Genomic DNA, 10538 nt, shown 5'->3' on the forward strand with positions numbered 1-10538 from the left:
GGTCTGAGAGTTGGAGAGGAGCTCCAAAGTCTGTGGATCTAAACCACAACAAGCAGCAATTGCTTCTGTAGTCTGGCGTCCCATCTCTTTGGACACCATTTGATCCTGTGAGCTCCTGCCACGTGGTCACTGTCCAATGTCATAGTTACTTTTTGCCTCACTGTGGCAAAATAGTCCTCAGAAGAAACTTAAAGAAAGAAGGCTTATTTTTAAAGGGACATTACTCCTTCATGGCCATGGGGTGTGGTGAAGGGAGCCTAAGGCAGCATTGTACCTGCAGTAGGGAAGCAAAGAGAGATGAATGATGGTGCCTCACCCACTTTCTCCTGCTTACCTGTTTACTCAGTCCAGGGCCCCAGCCCTGCGATGGTGTCACCACAGGTAAGGTGGGTCTTTCCTCCGAAGGTAAACTTCTCTGGAAAGACTCTCATAGGTACACTTCGAAGTATGTCTCTTAGGTAATTCGACACCCAGTCAAGTTGACCTATCTTGTAGGTAACTCCACACCCAGCAAGTTGAGCATCAAGGTCCACCATTATGCCCACTGTTGCACAACAGTGTCCCTGTAGCACCCAATAGCACTGTATTTTTTTGAAGATATGGGAAACAAGGCCTAAACGCTAGTTCCCATTGCATTTAAGCCTGAAAGCCTAACTCAGTTGCTACAAGTTATTGTCAAACTATCAAAATTAGCTGCCACTACTCTCCTCTCTCTCTTCTCCTCGCCTCAAGTACATTCAGTTTTGTCTTGTTGAAGATGACATTTCCTTTAAGGCTAAGTTCTCCTTCAGCAGTCAAGTTGCACATCCATGGAGATGTGCCCAGTGATGTAACGACTGCAGAAGGGTCCCTCTCACTGTTGGGCTGTACATAAATAAACATCTTAGATCTGTACTCTAAAAGCTGGGCTGGGGAGGTGGCTCAGCAAACACAGGCATATGGTGCACAGACCTGATCACCTGAGTCTGCCCCACGTGTTGGAAGGAGAGAACTACTTGGAAGGGTTGCCTTCCAACCTCCACATGCACACTAGTGGCACAAGCCAACATTTATTTCTGCTCACACACACAAACATTATATTTGTAGTGTATATGTACATACACATGTGCACACATAAAACACTATATTTATATACATATATAAAAATTTTTACATCATATATTTGCTTCTGTTTTTTTCTTTCCTGTAACATGACAGGGCTGGCTTGTTGGGGTGTCTGTCCCTCCCAGTACCCCACAACCGGCAAGCAACAAAGAAAATCACACACAAGACTCCATAAGATTATAACAAGCCAATAAATACCAGAAAATCACACACAGGACTCCATAAGATTATAAAGCTGATTGGCCCATTAGGTCAGGCTACTTATTAGCTCTTATAACTTATGTTACCCCATTATCCTTGTCTACGTTAGCACATGGCTCAGTACCTTTTCCAACGGGGCAGCTTACATCTTTCCTCTCCGGTGGTCTGGGCAGAACTGCGGAGGGAGCTTCCTGCTTTCCAGAATACTCCCAGTCTCTTTGCTCCACCTCTACTTCCTGTCTGGCTTTCCCACCTATACTGCCTGCCTGGCCAATCACCGTTTTATTAAAATATGATTGACAGAATACAGACAATTCTCCCACACCACTTTCCTTTCTCTCTCTCTCTCTCTCTCTCTCTCTCTCTCTCTCTCTCTCTCTCTCTTTTTTGGTTTTTCAAGACAGGGTTTCTCAGTCAGGAGGTGGTGGCACATGCCTTTAATCCCAGGACTCAGGAGGCAGAGGCTCCAGGCCATCCTAGTCTACAAGTGCTAGTTCCAGGACAGGCTCCGAAGCTACAGAGAAACCCTGTCTCGAATAACAACAACAACAACCAAAAAAAAAAAAAAAACAGAATAACAGATGAAATTTATACTCATAAAAAGACAGAAAGAAGAAAAAACTGTTTGCAATAGAAGGTTAATGGCAGAACTGACAATAGTAGAGAACAGATCAATATATTTTAAAGCAGGGTTGGATTAAATGTACCGTATTATTGTAAGAGACTTAAAAGTACTTACCAATTTAAAACATGAAACTTGTTGCTTTATAGTCTGGAATGAGACACAATGAACAGACAATTATAACATTTAACAGTAAACATAGGTGCATTTAAGTTACATGTACGAACACACACACAGTGAAAAGAAATTGGGTGAAGTAGATGCTCTTGGTGGGCCCTACCAAAGGCATGCCACTGCGCAAGACACACATGCAACAGAGTCAGCAAGAGGAATTTAGAGACAAAAACATAAGTAAATCAGGGGACCAGGCAGGGTATACCTCAATAAAGATGGCAGGACTCGGTCTCCTGACCTGGCTCTCAGTTAAGATGGTGGTGAAGTCACCTGCCCTCAGTTAATATGGCGGTAAGATCACCCATGTAACAGAGTTAACAGTGGGGAACCAGGCAGGGAATACCTCAGTAAAGATGGTGAAACTTGGTCACCTTACCTGGCTCTCAGCCAAGATGGCAGCAAAGTCACCTGACCTCAGTTAAGATGGTGGTAAAGTCACCTTACCTCAGTCAAAATGTCAGCGGTCACATGTTGTATGAAAAAGCCACAATTTTTTGAGCTGCAGGGATTTTAAGTTTAATAATAAGTGAGACCTAGAGGCGTGATCCACTCTGTCCCTGAGCTGCCATGCCACAAGCAACAGCAGGGAGCAGAAGGCTGGAATTGAAAACAGCTGCCTCGTGCATCCGACCAGTCTTGTGGCAGCAGTGGCAGTGGCAGGGACAGTTTGAGGAAACTCCTTCCATTTGCCTGTGTGCTGACAGTGGTAAGAAAGCTCCCTAAAGTGGAGCCAGCCGAACACCGGCAGAGTGAGGGTAGGAGCTGAAGAAGTAGGGACTTAGGGCCTGGAATTTTAAGGCCTCTAAAAGGCATCCATCCCAGGGGGAGGCTGGATTGATGGACATGGATGGCTTGCTACCCATAGTTGAAACCATGAAAACCCGGAAAACAGCAACACCACAAGGCCTATAGGGAGACATCTCCCTTCTGTAGGCGAGGTGTGAATCATTGGCGAACACTGCAAGGCCTGTAGGAGAGTGTCTTCTGCCTATAGGCAGGGTGCTAAAACCTGACTGGATCCAGTTGGGGTTACTCGGAAGCCAGGGAGGCCAGAGGCCACTCTGAGTGGCCTTTAACCCAAAAACCAAACCAAAATAAAACAAAAACAAAAAACACAAGTTGGGGGGGGGGAGAAAAGAAAAAGAGGAGAAAGAAAACTCTGAGGGCCCCTGGGCCCCTGGGTCATCCAAACACGGTTTTAGCTGAAGGAAGCAATCCAGAAATGAATGTCAGTGAAGGGCTCAACCATAACCGTAAAGACCATGGTTGCACCCCACCCCCGTTTCTAGAAAAACCAGAAGATTTCCAGGAGCTCAACAGTCAATTCCTTGGTTTGGAGAAACGGTTAAGCTGACCAGAATTGGGGTACTCACCAATTGAAGCCAGTGCACATAGTGGTGCATGTAGAAGTCACGCCCAGGCAGAATGGAGAGCTGTTGTAAAGTAACCTGGTTCCCCAGCCCAGGGTTCCACATGTCCTCAGCAAGCCTGCCCGTGGGCCAGAGGGAATGTGGAGAGCCTGGCACAGTCATGGCACCAATGTAATGGATTAAGTAAAATGGTGCAGATTCCCGAGTAGCTGCGGTGGGCAATGGGCCATGAGACCATGCTGCAGGTCCCTGAAGTGGTGGCAGGCAACGGGCAGCAAGTGCCACAGGGAGGGACAGAGCAGTTCCCCTAGTGGCTGCAGTGGGCCACAAGGGGCAGCGAGTCCCAGGCAGGGAGCTGCGTGGTGGGTGAGAGACCTTGATGGGGTAACCAGTTCCACAAGGAGAGACAGATGGATGGGCACTCCATGAGACCACACCGCAGGTCTCAGAAGGCCATTACAACTGGGATCCTAAACATCTGGCCAGCTAATAGACTTTCTATTGGCTTAAGCCCGTGTCCAAGAAGTGTTCTCTGATGAACACTCCTCAACACTGACTGTATTGACAAACTGGCCTCAAACTCACAGATATATGCCAGCCTCTGCTCTCAAATGTTAGAACCAAAGGTGTGTACTACCACACTCAACAGAACATATTTGTTTTTTGCAGTCATCCCAAATGCAAAATACTTGATCATTCCAGTCTCCTGGTTACTGCTTCTGAGTTACTTTCCAAATCTGCCAGGACCAGATGCCCAGATAAACTCAGACAGTGGTGGGTTAAGAATGTTTAATACGGTGATTTACATGTTCCACAATAGAGTTGGGTGAAGAAAGAACAAAGTGCAAATTAGAATGCATAGTCATCTACCTTTTAATAAGAAAGACTAGGGATATTAAAAAAAATCACATATCATTTCAAAAAGTTGATGAGTGAATTTAATTGAGATGAAAGATTGCCCAACACTTTTATTAAATTGCACACCAATACGTGATGGTTGGTCTTCCTTTTCAATTTGGCTGGATTTGGGATCACCTGGGGGACACACCTCTGGGCATGACTATGAGAGAATTTCCAAAGAATTAAAAATGCATTAGGAAGACCGACCCAGAATGTGGGCAGCAGCATCCTCATGGGCCAGGTTCCGGAAAAAAAAAAAAAAAAAAAAAAAAAAAAAAAAAAAAAAAAAAAAAAAAAAAAAAAAAACTCAGTAAGAGGGAGAAAAGGAGGTGAACAGAGCAGAAGGCCGACTCTCTGCTTCCTGGAGTGTAGAGAGTCCCAGTCACACTAACCTGTCAGCAGGCATCCTGCCATGTGGCTAAATCCTCTTAAATCACGGGCCAAAAGAAATCCTTTCTTTAAGTTGTTTCTGACAGGCATTTTGTCAGAGCAGTAAGAAAAGTAGCTAATACAGAAGCATCCTCAGACACAAACTTTTCTTTGGCCCTTTAGTGCCCCCCACATCTCTCTACCCTTCATTCTCTGCGGAGACAGCCCAGGGAAGTTCTTATTTCTCTTCCCCAAAGCAAGTCAAAGAAACCAGACTTCCACCTGAAGCTGATCAACCCAAAAATTCTTATATTTCCCCGTCTTTCTGGATGAGAACTGACTATACACTCCCTGATCATCAGTCGTTAGGACTTAGCTGTAGATGCTCTTTGGCTTCCTGGCCTTTGTGATACCCATCAAAGGAATTCAACAGGACACACACTGTATGGTTAGTAGTGTATACCATAGAAGAAAAATGAATACCATAGAGGAGAGAGGGCCACTCTCGGGACAGAGTGGTGATGACTTTGTGGTATTCATCAAGTCTTAAGAACAGACAGCTTTTCCTAGGCTGGGAGGGGAAGGGGTGTTTCCTGTCCAGGTGATTGATGGGCTCATTTGGGTTGATCTTTATGGAAGGAAGCGATGCTGTGGCCTTGTTCTCTATCAGAAGCCTTTGGTTATATAACAGTCCTGCAAGATTTAGATAATTTTGTATTGGTGACCTTCCAGGTAGTTCAAAATGTCATGTCTCCACCAAGGGACAGAGATGTGACTCAGTTCCACTCTTCCCACCAGCAGCCTTATAGCATCTGCTCATGGTCTTACAAGCTACCAATTATGCATGAGGACTCCCTCAGTGACCTCCAAGCCTGCTAGTATCTCTAATTAGGGGTCAGTGAAATGGTTCAGTGTGTAAAGGTGCTTGCTGCCAAGCCTGAAGACCCAAGTCTTCAATCCCAAGTCCCAGATGTTAGAAAGAGAGAACTGACTCCCAAAAGTTGTCTGACCTCTACAAACATGCCAGGGTATAGTCTATGTTCATGCTAGTGTGAGCACACACACACATACACACACTTATAAGTAAGTTGTAAGAGCCCCACTCCAGAAGGGGTCCCGTCCCCCACAACCAGGAAGAAGAAGTACAGTCACTGAAAAGCCAGAAAGAATGTTAACAGTCAGTCCTTGCTGGGCACCTTCCCCCTACCCACGGCATTAGCTCCCAGCCCATCTGTCCAGTCCCTGATCTGCAAATCTGTTCATGCTCCATCCAACCCCAGATGAGAAATGGATAATTTACCAAGGTCTTTGGGTCTTCGGTCTAAAGGCTCCCTTGTCAAATAAAGTTACAGTTAAATAACTTTGTCATAGCTTTTCTCATGCTAGTCGGTTACCAGTTTATTTCAACAATTTCTAATTTGAACATTCCGAGGGGAAAGTTGAAGTTCCACAAAGAAGGGAGGGACAAGAGAAAGGATGAGGTCAGAAACAAAATATCATTGAATATGCTTTGTTCATACCATTTGACTTGTGACTATGTACAAGGCTTTTATCATTTATAAGACAAAACTAAGCCAAGCTAGGAAGCAGAAGTTCCTCAGAGATAAAAACACGTATCGGGCAGATCAGGTTCAGGTTGCTAGCCTGACCACAGGAAGAAAATGAGCTGTGTACTAAAATACAGCGAAGCGTTAGAGAGAGCATCTGTGCCCCTGCAGATGACCTGGGTTCCATTCCCAGCACCCACACTGGGGGCTTACAACTCTAGCTCAGGAGTGTCTGAAGCCCCTTCACAGACACCTGCTCTCACATGTACCTCCCCCCCCCCACAATTAAAACCATAAAAACACAGCCCTGAGAGACGGCTCAGAGGTTAAGAGCAAGTGTTGCTCTTTCAGCAAACCTGAGTTTGGTTTCTAGCACACATGTCAAGTAGCTAACAACCTCCTCTAAGAGCCAAGCTTCAGAAGATCCAACTCCTCTTTTGTCTTCCTCTGGCATGCATACACACACGCGTGCATGTGCGCGCACACACATATGGACACACACATGTATGTGCACACACATGGACACATACACAAATAAGAACACAGCATTGTTTAAAATACAATAAATTATATGTTTAAAAAACTCAGTGATTTGACTGTCCCTTCTAGTAAGATATATTATCTGGCGAGATCTTATTGCAAAAAATATTTTAGCCCGCTGTGATGGTTCAGGTCTGTAACCCTAGCTCTTGACAGGCTGAGATGGGCAGATTGTCTTGAGTTCTAGGCCAGCCTGCCGTTACAGAGACGAGATCCCGTGACCAAAACAAAAAATGAAACAAAGAATCTTAAATTGTAGCTATGGATTGCATTGGTAACAATTGTTAACAATTGACATTGTTAGTATGAAACCTGCACATGTGTATAACGATAGGACACAGTAAACAAACTCCTGGGTAATGATATTCTAAACTAATGTGTGTGTGTGTGTGTGTGTGTGTGTGTGTGTGTGTGTGTGTGTGTGTATGTGTAAATACAAATATATATATATATTAGTTTTTATAGATAGATAGATAGATAGATTTGAGCTGTAAGTAGTTAATTAAGTTAATGAGTAAAGAAGCAGCTGGGTGGTGGTGGTGCATGCCTTTAATCCAGTGCATACACACACACATGCATGTGCGCGCGCACACACACACATGGGCACACACACGTATGTGCACACATATGGACACCTACATAAATAAGAACACAGCATTGTTTAAAATACAATAAATTATATGTTTAAAAAACTCAGTGATTTGACTGTCCCTTCTAGTAAGATACATTACCTGGCGAAATCTTATTGCAAAAAAATATTTTAGCCTGCTGTGATGGATGGTTCAGGAGGCAGAGGCAGGAGGATCTCTTTGAGTTCAAGGGCAGCCTGGTCTACAAGAACTAGTTTCAGGACAGCTAGGACTGTTACACAGAGAAACCCTGTCTCGAAAAACAAAACAAAACAAACAAAAAAAAAGGAAGCATAAATTTAGGAAGTTGGGTGAAAGAAAACATTTTGTCTGGTTTAGCTCCATGAGTCCCAGGGAAGTGTGCTGAAACAAACCCATATTTGGGAGACAGAGGTAGGAAGATCAGCAGTTCAAGACTAGCCTTGCCTGTGCAAAACTCGGTCTCAAAAAGAAAACAAGAAAGAAATATGAGCTGTGGACTCAAGAATGCTTCTCCTTTTTCATAAGCCTAATGATATCTATCTCTCTGTATGAAGAAGCTGAGCAGGATTCCAACTAAAGAGCTACGAGGACCTCTAGGGACGACAATGATCTCTAACCACATTTGCTCTGTGCCTGCCTGGGTGACCTCAGTAGTCGCCTAGCGAAGCAGGAAGTCCACATTGCCTAGTGGGAGCAGAAAACAAGGGAGACGCAGGAGCCTGGGATCATGCAAGGAAGACCTAGGAAACAGTGAGGAGAGGGGGGGTCTTAGGAGCCAAAAATGGGACACTATTCATGGGAATGATAGCAATAGACAGAGCTATTGTCTCACAATATGCTAATATTGATCATCTTGAAAGTTTTTATAAAATTACCAAATCAGCCAGGCTGGTGGCACAGGCATATAAGCCCAGCATTCCTAATGCAGAGTCAGGAAGCACATGAGTTCCAGACCAGATTGGGCTACACAGCAAATACTGTCAGAGAGAGGGAGATGGGGAGGGGAGAAGGACAGAAAGACAGAGAGGAGTGGGGAAGGAAATCCTTCTTCTGAAAGCCAGAAACCTGAGAACTGGCATTCCTTGGGGCAGTCCCTGACTAGGAAGGTATAGGGCTATGTTTAAGATAACCAGCCTCAAGTATTTCTTCCCTTTGAAGCAGACAGTTCCTACAGGTGTCTCACAGGACCTCCTCGGCACCCGTACCAGCTACCTGAGGCTTCCATAATGATGAGGCAAGCTGGTAAGGTCCACTTTGATGGTCCTTTTGCCCCCACATCACTGCTCCATTCTCAGAAGAATCGTTTCTCAGCTAGCCCTGGGCATGGTGGCTCGCGTCCACTGTCTCAGCATTTGGGAGGCTGAGGTTAGAGGATTGCCGTGAGTTCCAGGGCAGCCTGGGCGACAGAGTGAGATTCAAGAACAAACAAACAAAAAAGACCCCATTAGTGGTGACAAGAAGGAAAGTGGCAAGTGTGAAGACCGTGACATTGGTCACTTGTCTTCCAAGAAGAAAAAAGGACGAGAAAACAGAACTGTGGAGATGGCTCAGGGAAAAGCAAGCTTACTGCTCTCTTCCTCCCAGCACCAACCAGACCCAATGCCCTCTTCTGGCCTGCATGGGCATTTGCACAGGTAGTGTAATACATGTATAACAACAACAACAGTAACAACTCTTTAAAAAGAAAGAACTAGAAAGCAACCAGATGTGCCTAGTTTAAGCAGACAGCCCAAGGCGTTGCAAAAGGAGCAGCGGGCTGCGTTCCCACGGGGATCCCGGCTCCCCGGCTAGTTTACACCCGAAATAATTACACAGAAACTGTATTCATTTAAACACTGCCTGGCCCATTAGTTCTAGCCTCTTATTGGCTAATTCTTACATATTCTTTTAACCCATATCTAATAATCTGTATGCCACCACAAGGTCGTGACTTACCGGCATGCATTTAACCAGCGTCCATATCGGAGAGGAGAGTCATGGTATCTCCTTGACTCTGCCTTCTTTCTCCCAGCATTCTGTTCAGTCTACTCCACCTATCTGAATTCTGCCCTATCAAAAGCCAAGGCAGTTTCTTTATTAACCAATGAAAGTAACACATAGACAGAAGGCCCACCTACTCCACCAAGGCACACTGTGGGAGGGATCCTATTCTTTATAGCTTTAGGGCAGCAGCTGCTGACAAGCAGTCCTGAGGTTTAATTGCCAACTTGCAGAGTTCAGGGAGCACTGAAAGTCAGCCTGACTGGTAGGTCATGTATATCAAGGTCAAGAACTCCGCCCCCTCCCATAACAGGTAGACTTCAGAGACCAAACATGAGGATACTTGGGTGCATGCACCTGACAGTCTTGAGTTGTTAGAGCCCTCTCCATCCTCCATACTGACAAATGCTCTCGCCAGGCCTTGCAAAAGGAGATTCACTTCCAGTCAATGGGAGAAACTAGAGTAGACAGCACCTGGAGCAGAGCTTGGCAAGATGGAGCTAGTCCTTCACGCCCTAGCCTGATCTCCCTAACTGCCTCAAACTGTGGTGAATCGGTCACTGCAAAACTCAAGTACCTGTTGTAATAATCTGTCCTGTCCCTTTAAGAGACAAGCCCCAACCACTCCCTCCCCTACCCACTGAGGCAGGCAGATCTTCCACTTCCAGCCTAAGCTCTTCCTTTTCTGCCTCTCCCCCCCAAAGAGACAGCATCTGCCTCTCTTCATTCTCCCCACTTCTCCCCTTCCCCCTTCTGTTTCTTCTCTCTCTCTCTCTCTCTCTCTCTCTCTCTCTCTCTCTCTCTCTCTTCCTCCCTCCCTCTCTCTGCTCTTCTCCCTTCTTTCCTTTCCTCTCCATAACCCACTAAATAAATATCCAACCTCACTCTGCATGGCATGCCTATCCATGTCTCTGTCTCTCTCCCAGAGCGTGGCTCCCTGCCCGGGACCAGCCACTCAGAGATCTGTAGCATGATTTTGTGGCATGTCCACCTGTCTGTCTCTCCTTGTGGCCTGCTGCAGCCACTCGGGGAACTGCACCATCCCTGCCTGGGACTGGCTGCTGTGTACATGTCTAACTTATTTCAAGACCTAATCAATCTAATTGCTGATAGGTAGTGT

The sequence above is a fragment of the Myodes glareolus genome, chromosome 3, assembly GCF_982192425.1.
Source record: "Myodes glareolus chromosome 3, mMyoGla1.1, whole genome shotgun sequence".
Lineage (NCBI taxonomy): Eukaryota > Metazoa > Chordata > Mammalia > Rodentia > Cricetidae > Myodes > Myodes glareolus.